Source organism: Panthera pardus, unplaced genomic scaffold (genome assembly GCF_024362965.1).
Source record: "Panthera pardus isolate Hobbes unplaced genomic scaffold, ASM2436296v1 HiC_scaffold_18, whole genome shotgun sequence".
Classification (NCBI taxonomy): domain Eukaryota; kingdom Metazoa; phylum Chordata; class Mammalia; order Carnivora; family Felidae; genus Panthera; species Panthera pardus.
Genome location: NW_026526743.1, coordinates 16,089,928 through 16,102,869, shown reverse-complemented (window position 1 = coordinate 16,102,869; position 12,942 = coordinate 16,089,928).

Sequence of the window (12,942 nt, the reverse complement as noted above, 5' to 3'; positions counted from 1 at the left end):
CCATGAGTTCATGCCCCATGTTGGGGTGGAATCTACTTAAAAAATTCATCAGGTCTTTTTGCTAAACCAAATCACATTAAACTTGCAGCCTAGGGCATTCACTCCTCAGATATTAACTAATTAATTAATTGGCAACTGATGAGAGCAAAAAAAATACCTATTTATATTAAAACGCTTTAACTTATTGGCGTGAACACAATACATGTAACATATCATAACTGATTTTGTACATTTTATATTAACTTTTCTCTAACCATCTCATTTCAATGTTATCATTTTATGCCTGATTATTAAAATATTACTGTCATTTGTGCTTAAATGGAACAACTTCACCTGTAGCAGTCCTGTTACATCAACTCCTTTCCCTTTAGCACTGCCCATGACTTCCTTGAAAGCATTACATTTTTCTGAAAATAGATGAATATGTAGTCCTGTCCTTTTTGCTTGTTTGCTTTCAATTATGCCCTCAGGGAATCAGCCTCCTTCCTTATGCTAGATAACAACATCAAAAACCAAACTTTGGGTGTTGTCTGAGATGTGAAGTTGGGGAGGGAAGTGGCAGAAGGTGATTGTTCTCAGATGCTCTGGAAGTGAACCTGTATGTCCTCATTTCCAGTATCTCAGTTGAGTTCAGTTAAGTCTTTCCCCCAGTAATGGTCTCCAGGAAATCACTGAGTCCCACTGTGCTTAGTTGCATTAGCCAAACTTAAAACTGTATCTTTGGCTCCTATAGTAGGCAGTCTTATTTATAACCTGTGCAGAATTCATTATACTCCTCTTTTGAGGTATTTCTCCAATTGTTAATTGGTTAATGACCAGTTGGATCAGGGACTGCATTTATTGCTGCTAAGTGTAGCCATAGAACAAATGATAATCAACAGACTGACATTGAGATTTTCTAGCAGTTTCAGGGTAACGTTCTTGAAAGCATCTTGCTCAGATCCTTTAATCCTTTTTCTTCTTCCCTTTTTCTATGCTATTGCCTGCATATATAGGTGCTATCCCTGAGGACATCACATATGCCATAGTCATATAGTTTCTTTGGACTTTTATGATAGGGAAATGCTACTGTCTGGTTGGAGCCACTAATTACTTTGTGGAACAAGGCTGGATAGGAAAACTCATGAAAGAAAATAAATGTTCCTAATTGTGTTAGTCTGCTTGGGCTACCATAACAAAATATCATAGACTGGGTTGAAATGAGAAATTCATTTTCTCAGTTTAGGAAGCCAGAAGTCCATGATCAAGGTGCAGCCAATTTGGTTTCTGGTTAGTACTCTCTCCTTGAGTTGCAGATGACTACCTTCTTGCTATGTGCTCACATGGCAGAGAGAGCAAGCCCTCTGGTGCCTCTTATAAGGGCACTAGTCCCATCGTGAAGACCCCACCCTTATGACCTCATCTAACACTTCCTCTCAAAGGCCCCATCTCCAAATACCATCACATTGGAGTAAGGACTTCAACATATGAATTTGGGGTTGGGGGCACAAATATTTCATCCATAGTACCAGTCCTTGAAAAATGTAAGTATAGCAGATATGCAAAGTAGAGTCAGTAATTGATCTGATACATAGCTTTTTAAAAAAATCATGATAGCTGATCATTCCTTAACATTCCTTTCTTGTAGGTTAAGAAATAGGGCAGATCTTTGAGGCAGGCAGACATGAATTGTAGAAGTGAATGAAAGCATACATGTATTTATCAAAAGTGATGTGCTAGAATGTTCATAGAAGCACTGTACATTAGAGTTCAAAGTTGGAAACTACCTGAATGCCCATCAACAATAGAATGGATAAATTCTGGCGTATTTACACAATAGAATAATATACAGCAATGAGAATGAATCATCTAAAACTACAGTCAGCAATGTGTATGGATCTCTCAGAGAATGTTGAGACATAGAAACCAGATACCAAAGACTGTTATACATAATTTCAGTTACGGACTAGGAAACTAATTTATGCTTTAAGAAATCAGGATAGTGGTTTCCTTCAAAGATAGTGACTGGAAAGAATCATAAACCAGTACCTTGAAGGTGCTGGTAATGATGTTACTCTTAATCTGGATGCTGGTTACAAAAGATTGTTTTGCTTAAGAAAATCCATTGCACTGTTCTCATATATGTGCATTTTAGGTGAGAATCTCATGGGCCCTGAACAATTCTGCATATTATTGCTGAGTGCTTGGGGCTGAATTGTGCTCCCCCCTACGCCACCTCCCCCCAAAATCATGAAGCCGTAATTCCCACTACCTTAGAGTGTGACTGTATTTGGAGATAAGGCCCTTAAAGAGGTGATTAGTTAAAATAAGGTCCCTTAGGGTGAACCCTAACCCAGTCAGTCTGATGTGTTTATAACAAGAGGTTTGGACACAGAGACATGAACCATGTGAATACAGAAAGAAGGCAGCCATCTGCAAGCTTTAAAGACATCAGAAAAAATCAAACTCTGGCACCTTGATCTTCGACTTCTAGTTTTCAGAACTTTGAGAAAATAAATTTCTATTGTTTAAGCCACCTCATCAGTGGTATTTTGTTATGGTAGTACTAGCAAGCTAATACACTGGATATACCAAAACCACAAATCTCTACATTTTATCAGGACATTCTCAGGGTTGTACTTGCAGCAAGCAGATCAAGGCATGAGGAAATCTCTTTAGACAAAGAGGCTTACTCATAGGCTGCTCTTAAAGTAGTGAGCTCCCCAGGTTCAGTGTTCTCATCTGTAACATCTGTCTAGGCCCACCTGCTTCATGCAGATAGGACCTTGGGGGCATGGAGAACTGACACAAATATGAAGCTCAAGCTTATTCGTGTATTGTGAGTAAAGTCCTTTGTTTTCAACCAGAAATCACCTGTCTTCTGCCAGCTTCCATGAAACAGTAATAGGCTAGCTCACCAGCCATACATAGGGTAAAATCTCAGCCACTTCAGAAACTTTGCTGGTGCATACTGTAAATATAATATATATATTTAACTTCATGAGAGAATAGTCTTGACTTCTGTCTCCCAAACTGACTTATTTGAAAAAGTGCTTCTACAGCCCAAATATGTTGAGCAAGTCTGGACAATAACCACTCCTTCAGCACCAGGGTTTTTGAGTCTCTTTCTAGAGTGGAGACTGAAAATAGCCATCTTCACGCATATGCCATGTTCATTCTCCCTCATAGTTTTCACAGAGGAGGCTCACAGCTTCCCTTACAACAAGGAAGGGTTCTGGGGATCCACATCAGGACCAAGAATTTCTTTTTCTATTTTTTATTTTATTATTAAAAAAATTTTTTTTAATGTTTATTTTTGAGAGAGAGAGAGAGAGCACAAGTGGGGGAGGGGCAGAGAGAGAGGGAGACACAGAATCTGAAGCAGGCTCCAGGCTCCAGCACAGAGCCTGACGCAGGGCTCAAACCCATGAACCGTGAGATCATGACTTGAGTTGAAGTCCGACGCTTAACCGATTGAGCCACCCAGGTGCCCCAGGACCAGGAATTTCTTGAACTTCCCTGAGCATAGCTTAGTTTGAGCAAGAGACTGAATTTACTTCCTTGGTATTCCAAGTATAGTAATTTTTGCCCTTATCTCTCTGTATTTAATGTTAGTGGCACTCCCTTATGGGCCTGAGGTGGGGGAAATCCACTCACTTTTCCTACAGATTTGTTATCCATTCATTTCTCGACACTTCCAGGCTAGACTTATTCCTGTCAGTAAATAGAACTACTGCTTGGAGATTATAGTGTAACTATTAAAATGATAGGTGAAATAGGTATGAAAATACACAGGGAAAGCAAATACTATTAAAAAACACGAGGCAGTTTTGAAAAAAAAGACTTAAGGCAGCTAATTGGTTTGATACACCTGGGGTGGGGGGGTGGTGGGAAGAGTGATTTAACAATTAGAGGAAATTAGAGAAGATAAGTTATTTTTTATAAAGTTTCTTTAAACTTTTTTTTTTTTTTTTTTTTTTTTGAGAGAAGGGGAGAGGGGCATAGAGAGAAAGAACACACTCAGCATGGAGCCTGATTTGGGGCTTGATTCCGTGACCCTGGGATCATGACCTGAGCTGAAATCAAGAGACACTCAACCAACTGAGTCACCCAGGCACCCCAAAAAGAAGATAATTTAGATGTACAGAGACAGAAATTATGAGAGGCCAAAATATCATTGAATAAGTGCCAAATTATAATCAGAGTTCCAGAGGAATCAATAGAGCAAACGAGGGTGAGGAAATAAGAAGAATGTTAACATTTGAGAATTTCCCTGTACTGAAGAAACACATGAATCCTGATGACACAGTTAAAAAAAATGTTGCCAACCACTTAAAAGAACCAATGCCTTCTCAAACTCTTCCAAAACCTAGAGTAGGGAATACTTCCAAACTCATTTTACAAGGCCAGCATTACCCTGATACGAAAACCAAAGATACCACAAGAAAATAAGATTATAGTCCAATATCCCTAATAAACATGAATGCAAAAATCCTCAATAAAATATTGGCAAACCAAATTCAACAATACATTGAAAGGATCCTACACTGTGATCAAGTGGGATTTATTCCAAATTGAAAGAATAGTTCACCATCTACAAATCAATGTGATATACCACATTAATAAAATGAATAAAAACCATATAGTCATCTCAGTAGATGGAGAAAAGTCATTTGGCAAAAGTAAACATTCATTCATGATAAAAATTCTGAACAAAGTGGGTGTATAGGGAAGGTACCTCAACATAATAAAAGCCATATATGACAAGCCTACAGATAAAATCATACCAAACAGTGAAAAGCTGAAAGCTTGTTTTCCAAGATCAAAAACAAGACAAAAGTGTCCACACTCACCACTTTTATTCAACATAGTACTGGAAGTCCTAGTTAGAACCATTAAGCAAGAAAAATAAAAGGCATCCAAATCGGGAAGGAAGAAGTAAAACTGTCTCTATTTGCATATATATATATATATTAAACCCTAAAGACCACCTAAAGAACTAATAAGTAAAGTTGCAGGATATGAAATCAATAGACAAAAATCCGTTGTCTGTGTACATGAATAATAAGCTATTAGAAAAAAATTAGGAAAACCCCATTTGTAATTGCATGAAAAAAGTGTGTTTTTTTAAGTTTATTTTTAAAAGTTTTTTTTTTTTTAAGTTTATTTTAAGAGAGACCGTGAGTGGGGAGTAGGTGCAGAGCCCAGTGTGACCTTGAACTCATGAACTACAAGATCATGATCTGAGCCAAAACCAAGAGTTGGATGCTTAACAGGCTAAGCCACCCAGGTGCCCCTACCTAGGAATAAATTTAACCAAGGAGATGAAAGACCTGTATACTGTAAAGTATAAGACAGTGATGAAAGAAATTGAAGATACAAATGAATGGGAAGATATTTTGTGCTCATGTATTGGAAGAATTAATATTGTGTAAATGTCCATACTACCCAAGGTAATCAACAGATTCAATCCAATCTCTTTCAAAATTCCAATGGCATTCTTCAAAGAAATAGAACAAAGAATTCTAAAATGTGTATTGAATCAAAATACTGAATAGCTAAAGCTGTCTTGAGAAAACAAAACTGAAGGCATCACACTTCCTGATTTCAAACCATCACAAAGCTATAGCCATCAAGACAGTATGGTATTGGTATTAAAACAGACACACAAATGGGTGGAATGGAATAGAGCTCAGAAATGTGCCATGCTATTATGGTCAATTTATGACAAAGGAACCAAGAATATACAATGGAGAAAGGATGGTTTCTTTAATAAGTGCTATTGGGGAAACTGGACCATGATCTTATACTCTATACAAAATATATATATAACTCAAAATGGATCAGAGACTTAACTAAGACTTGAAACCATAAAACTCCTAAAAGAAAACATAGGGGATAAGCTTCTTGACATTAGGCTTGTGGTTGGATTTGATACAAAAGCAAAGTCAACAAAAGCAAAACAACAAGTGGGAATACATCAAACATAAGTATCTACACAACAAAGGAAACCAACAAAATGAAAAGGCAACCTACAGAATAGGAGAAAACATTTGCAAATTATATATCTGATAAGGGATTAGTATCCAAAATATGCAAAGAACTACAACTCAGTAGGAAAAAACAATCCAACTTAAAAAATGAACAGAGGAACTGAACAGACAGTTTTCCAGAAAAGATATATAAATGGCCAATAGGTGCATGGGAAGGTGCTCAACATCATTAATCATCAAGGAAATGCAAATTAAAACTATAATGAGATATTCTTTCACACATGTTATAATGGCTATCATCAAAAAGACAAGAAATAACAAGTGTTGGGGAAATAACCCTAAGAGTGTGGAGAAAAGGGAACTCTGTGCATTGTTGTTAGAAATGTAAATTGGTAAAGTCTCTATGGAAAACAGTATAGAGGTTCCTCAAAAAATTAAAAACAACTACCATATGATCCAGCAATTCCACTTCTGGGTATTTATCCAAAGGAAACAATATCTTGAAAAGATGTCTGCACTCCAATGTTCACTGCAGTATTATTGTAGTAGTCAAGACATGGAAACAGCCTAGGTGTCCATCTACAGATGAATGGATAAAGATAATGTCACAGACACACAGGGATATTATTCAGCCATAAAAAAAGAAAGAAATACTGTCATTTGCAACAACATGGATAAACTTCGAGGGCACTATGCTAAATGAAATAAGAGACACTGTGTTTTCACTTAGATGCGGAATCTAAAACAAAAACAAAAACTGAATTCATGATACAGAGAACAAATTGGTGGATGCCATAGGCAAGGAGTGGGGAGTGGGTGAAATGGAAGAAGATAGCCCAATGGTACAGCTTCCAGTTATAAGTAAGTTGTGGGGGTATAATGTACAGCATGGTAACTATAATTGACAGTACTGTATTATATATTTGAGTGCTGCTAAGCGACTAAATATTTAAAGTTCTCATCATTGGAAGAAATTTGTAATTATATGTGGTTGTGGATATTAATTATACTGATTTGGTAATCATTTCACTATATATATATATACATATATATATATTCACTATATATATATACATATATATATACACATATATATTCACTATATATATATACATATATATATAAACTCACTGTATATACACCTAAAACTAATACAATGTTATATGCCAGTTATATCTCAATTTTTTAAAAGCCCACAATGAAAGGGGTGAGTCAAAAGGATACAGGAGCCAACTAAAAAAGTTCCCAATAACTAGCACTGGAACAAATTAAGGAACAAAATACATAAAATCATACTGGATTATAACCCAGCATAAAAAGTAAATATCCAGAAGTACATGATGTAAATAAATGGTTTAATAAGTAAATGGAGGAGAATAAACAAATCTCCCATGCAGTAGAATTTCAAATAATGTATGTAGATAACTCCACCCTCAAGAACGTGCATTATAAAAACTCCATTCCCTGCATGTGGGCTGTGCATAATGACTTCATTCCAAATAACACAGTATGGAAACGGGAAAAAAGAATTAACTTTACAATGGAAAAATCTGACATATATAGCCTCAGGTTATCAAGTTAACTTCATCAGTGAAATTTTATGTCTGTAGTATTCTACTTGATTTGATTTGGTGAGAATGGTACTTTACTTCTGTGGTCTTCCTCCTCCCCCCAAACCCATTAACCCACAATTGAGAAAAATATCAGACAAATCAGCCTCTCATGGGAGGGACATTCTACAAAATTCCTAACTAGTATTCCTCAAAACTTCCAAGGTCATCAGAAGAAAGAAAGTTTGATAAATTGTCACAGCCAGAAGAACCTAAGGGAACATGACAACTAAATGTAACATGGTGTCCTAGATGGGATACAGGAACAGAAAAAAAAAAAAAAAAAAAGACATTAGGTAAAAATTAAGGAAATCTGAAAAATGTTATCAGGTTAATACTTTATCAGTATCGGTTCATTAATTGTGACAAGTGTACCATAATAAGGTAAGATAACAATAGGGAAAACTGGGTGTGTGGTTTATGGGAACAATCTCTGCTATCTTCACAACTTTTCTGTTAAAGTTTACCAACAAAAATTCAACACCCTCATGATAAAAGCTTTCAGCACACTAAGAACAGAAAGGAATTTCCTCAGCCTGATAAAAGGAATGTAGGAAAACATACAGCTAACATATTTAATGGTGAACTTTTGAACACCTTCCCCTAAGGTTGGGAATAATGTAAGAATGCCTGTTCTCACTTGTATTCAACATCATATTTGAAGTCCTAGCCAGTGTGACATTATAATAAAAAGAATAAATATGAGAAAAGATGAAATAAAACTTTTTTAAAGCAATTATAAGTTGAAGAATTTAATTCTTTAAAAAGCTAAGTAGCTAAGTAAACAAAAAAATGATGGTGATATGACAAATCTCCAAATTGGGTCTCTCTGTCTTGACTGACAGCAAGTGTCCTCTGCTTACTGATATAAAACTTTTATTTGCAAATAACGTGCTTACATATGAAAATAACTCTAGAATATTTTTAGAATATTATTAATGAGTTTATCAACTTCCTAGGATATAAGGTTAATATACAAAATTCAACTATATTGCTATATTCTACCAACAATTGGAAAATGAAATGAACAATGCCATTTACCATAACATCAAAATCATCAAATTATTAGGGATTAAATCTGCCTAAAAGATGTGTTATGATCTCTATTTTGAAAACTAATTGACTATTGTTAGGATAAATCAAGGGAGACCTAAACAAGTGGGGGAGATTCCATGTTCACTGGATGGTTCAATATTCTTAAAATGTCCATTCTTCCTAAATCTATGAAATTAATGCAACCCCTTTCAAAGATTCCAGCAGCCTTTCTTGAAGAAATTACTAGTTGATTTGAAATTTTATATGGAAATGCAAAGGATCTAGGAGAGAGAAAATAATATTTAAAAAAAAAGCAAAATTGGAAGACACTACCAGATCTTACCAGTCAAAAATAATGAAGGTAGTATGCCATTGATTTAAGGACAAATGTATCAATGGAACAGAGCCCTGAAATAATTACTGTCAATTAATTTTTGACAGAAGAACCAGTGCAAGTCAATGAGAAAGTTTTAACAAATGATATTTGGAACAATTAGCTATCTCTGTGGGAAAGAAGATTGAAACTTGGCATCTTACCCCATACACACAAATTAGAGATAGATCATAGAGCTAAATGTTAAACCCAGAACCATAAGGTTTCTAGAAGAAAACATAGATGGATATCTTTATCATTTTGGTTGGAGAAAGCAAAATTTTCTTGAACAGGACACAAAATGCACTAACCATGAAAGAAATGATATGTTGAACTTCATCAAAATATATCTGCTCATCATAAAACATTGGTAATAGACAAGAACATCTTTAAATCAAAATAAAAAGACAACCCAATTTAAAGGGGTGGGGCACAAATGACTTAGACACTTCACAAATGATATAAAAATGGCCAATAAGTGCTAGAAAAAAGGGGTCAACACAACTTCACTTGTTCTTAGCCAAAAGGCCGAGAAGCAATGGGGTCAACACAACTTAATCAGCACTAAGTCACAATGAAATACCTATGCCCATGAAAATTATCTATGCCTACTAGAAATAAAAGAACATGACAACGTGAAATGTTGGCAAGTATGTGGCACAACTGGAATGCTCATAAATAGAGTTGGGGAGTATAAAGTGATACCTCTTTGGGAAAATATTCTCATAAACCTAAATTCCATCCTGAAGTATTTGCCCAAAAGAAATGAAAACATCCATAGTAACACTTATCCAAGAGTGTTCATAGCAGCCTCATTCATGATACATCTACCTGGAGATAATTCAAACATCCATCAACATGAGAATAAATAAATCATGGTGTGTTCATACAATAAGGAAAAACTAATATGCACAATATAGATGCGTCTCAAAAAATATGTTAAGCAAAATAAGCCCCAAACAGGAGTTTACATACTTTATAATTCCATTTATATGGAGTGCAAGAACAGGAAAAACTAAAGGTAATAAAAGAGTGGTTACCTTGAAGGAGGGAGTTGGAAAAGTGACTGGAACAGGGCACAAAAGAACTGGAAAGGGCCATTTGGAAATACTTTACTTTGGTTTGTGTGGTTGTTACAAGGGTGTATACAGTTGTCAAAACTCATCGAACTGAAAGTTTAATGGCTGTACCTTTCACTGCATGTTAATTACACCTCAATAAAATAATTTAAATGTTTAAAATAAAACAAAATTTTAAATACACATAAGGAGCCTTATACTTTATTTCAAAGTTTGTGAAACACAGATTTAGATTACTGCAGAAAGTCAGAAGACAATCACTAGAATGGACCCTAATGGTATTTTTAAAATTATACCAGCTGACCATTTCTAAAAAAAAATAGAAGTTCCATATGACCCAGCAATTCCACTTCTGGGTATATACCAAAAACAATTTTAAGATCTTGAAGAGAGGTTTGTACACCCATGTTCACTGCAGCATTACAATAGCCAAAATTTGGGTGGAAGCAACCCAAGTGCCCACCAACAGATAAATGGATGGACAAAATGTGGTCTATACATACAATGGAATATTGTACACCTGCTACAACATAGATGAACCCTGAAGACAGGCACTATGCTAAGTGAAATAAGTCACAAAAGGACAAATACTTTTAAGTTTCCACTCATATCAAGTACTTAGATTCACAGAGACAGAAAGTAGAATGATAGTTGCCAGGAGCTGGAGCGGTGGGGTAGGGAGAATGGGGAGTTATTATATAATGGGAACGGTTTTTTGGGTTTTGTTTTTTTTTTTTTTTTTGCTTTTGAGAGAGCTAGAGAGCAAGCACATGCAAATAGGGGACAGGCAGAGAGAGGAAGAGAAAGAATCCCAAGCAGGATCCAAGCTCTCAGTGTAGAGCCCAACGTGGGGCTCAATCTCATGAACCATGAGATCATGACCTGAGCCAAAATCATGAGTTGGACACTTATTGGGGCACCTGGGTGGCTCAGTGGGTTGAGCGTCCAACTTTGGCTCAGGTCATGATTTCACGGTTTGTGAGCTTGAGCCCCACGTCGGGCTCTGGTGCTGACAGCTCAGAGCCTGGAGCCTGCTTCAGATTCTGTGCCCCCCTTTCTCTCCACCCCACCCTGCTTGTGCTCAGTCTCTGTCTTTCAAAAATGAATAAACATAAAAAAAATTAAAAAAAAAAAAAAGTTGGACACTTATCTGACTGAGCCACCCAGGTGCCCCTGAGAACAGAGTTTTAATTTTGTAAGGTGAAAAACATTCTCTGGATGGACACTGGTGGTTGCACAACAATGTGAATGTATTTAATGCACTAAACTGTACACTGAAAATGGCTAAACTGGTAAATTTTGTTACGTATAATTTACCACATTTAAAAATTATTTTTAAAGTTGTTCTGATATAAATAAGTCAAGCTTAGTTTCTTCTATATGGCTCTATTATTTCTGGGATTGTAAAAAGCTTGGCAAAATTCCCTAGTGTTTAAGGAAAACAAATTTCTTCATTTCCCTGCTGTAGCAAACCTTTTAGTAAACTATTAACGGTTTTCCTTACAGTAAACACAATTTAATACTTTTCATCTTGTTTTCCCCCTCTTCTGGAAATACATAGGATATTTGAGGAGATATTTGATGGGGGGGGGGCTGTCTTCTTACTCACACAACACTTTTGACATCAGATGTGTGGTTTTTTCCCCCACACAGACCAATTCTCCAATATGAACTTGGTGTCCTGCAGTTCAATTCTGACACTAACCAGAGTAAGCACAGACCCCCAAGGTCTCAGTCCCACAAGACTGCCCTCTGCTTCAGACCCCAATCGCCAGTAGTTGGTACCCAGGTTACCCAGAACTGTCTGACTTGGATAGAATTCACGGGCTCCCACAATCCTCTCCTCAGGTTCAATAATTTGCTACAACAGCTCACAGAACCCAAGAAAACAGTTTACTTACTATTGCTGGTTTATTATGAAGAATATGTTAAAGCATACAGCCAGAGAGATACATCGGGGATGCTCTGGTAGGGTGCCTAAGTGAAGGAGCTTCTGCCTCATGGAGTTCAGGTGCACCACCCTCTGGCACATAGATGTGTTCACCAACCTGGAAGCTCCCTGAACCCCACACATTGGGGGTTTTATGGAGGCTCCATCATGTAGCATGACTGATCATTAACTCAATCTCCAGCCCTTATTTAGAGAATGGGAGAGGTGGCTGAAAGCCCCAAGCTTCTATACATGGCTTGGTCTTTCTAGTGACCAGCCCCTTTCTAAGAGCCCACCAAGAATCATCTCATTAGAACAAAAAGAGTTTCCTATCTCCCAGGAGATTCCAAGGGACTTAGGAGTTCTGTGTCAGAAACAAGGGTCAAAGACCAAATATTAGCAGGAGCCAGAAGCAAAAAACATCTATATATAATTTATTGTTTCACAGGAGGGAATTCCCCCATGTGTAAGTATATGTTTTAAATCTTTGGAATTATTCAACTTATTCTGACCTTGCAGACTGCTTTTTGGGGTCTAGTTCCTTCCCTGGAAGCTTGCAGTCTTCTCAAAGTTTTGTTTCTTCCCTTTTCTCCTACCCTTCCCCATTGCACTTTGTGCACCTCTCTTAAGCTTCCAGAGCTCTCTTAAGCTCCCCTGAGCTCTGGCTCCTTCAAGGGCTTCCTGGCTCCTCTAACCTCAAAATCTGCTTCTTCTGCTCATCACTTTTATGCCTTTGCTGAACATGGGATCTGTTCCCAGGACTTCTTAGCTTCTGTACATTGTCAACTCCAGCTGTTCCCTTTGGGCTCTCAGACCTCTCCCCTGAGATCTGTCTCTTACTCCCAAGCTTCTGATCTGGACTCCCAAACTTTTTTTTTTCCTCAGAATTTGTCACTTCCCTCAGCAGTCTGATTTCTGATGCCCAAGATCTCTTGGGCTTCCA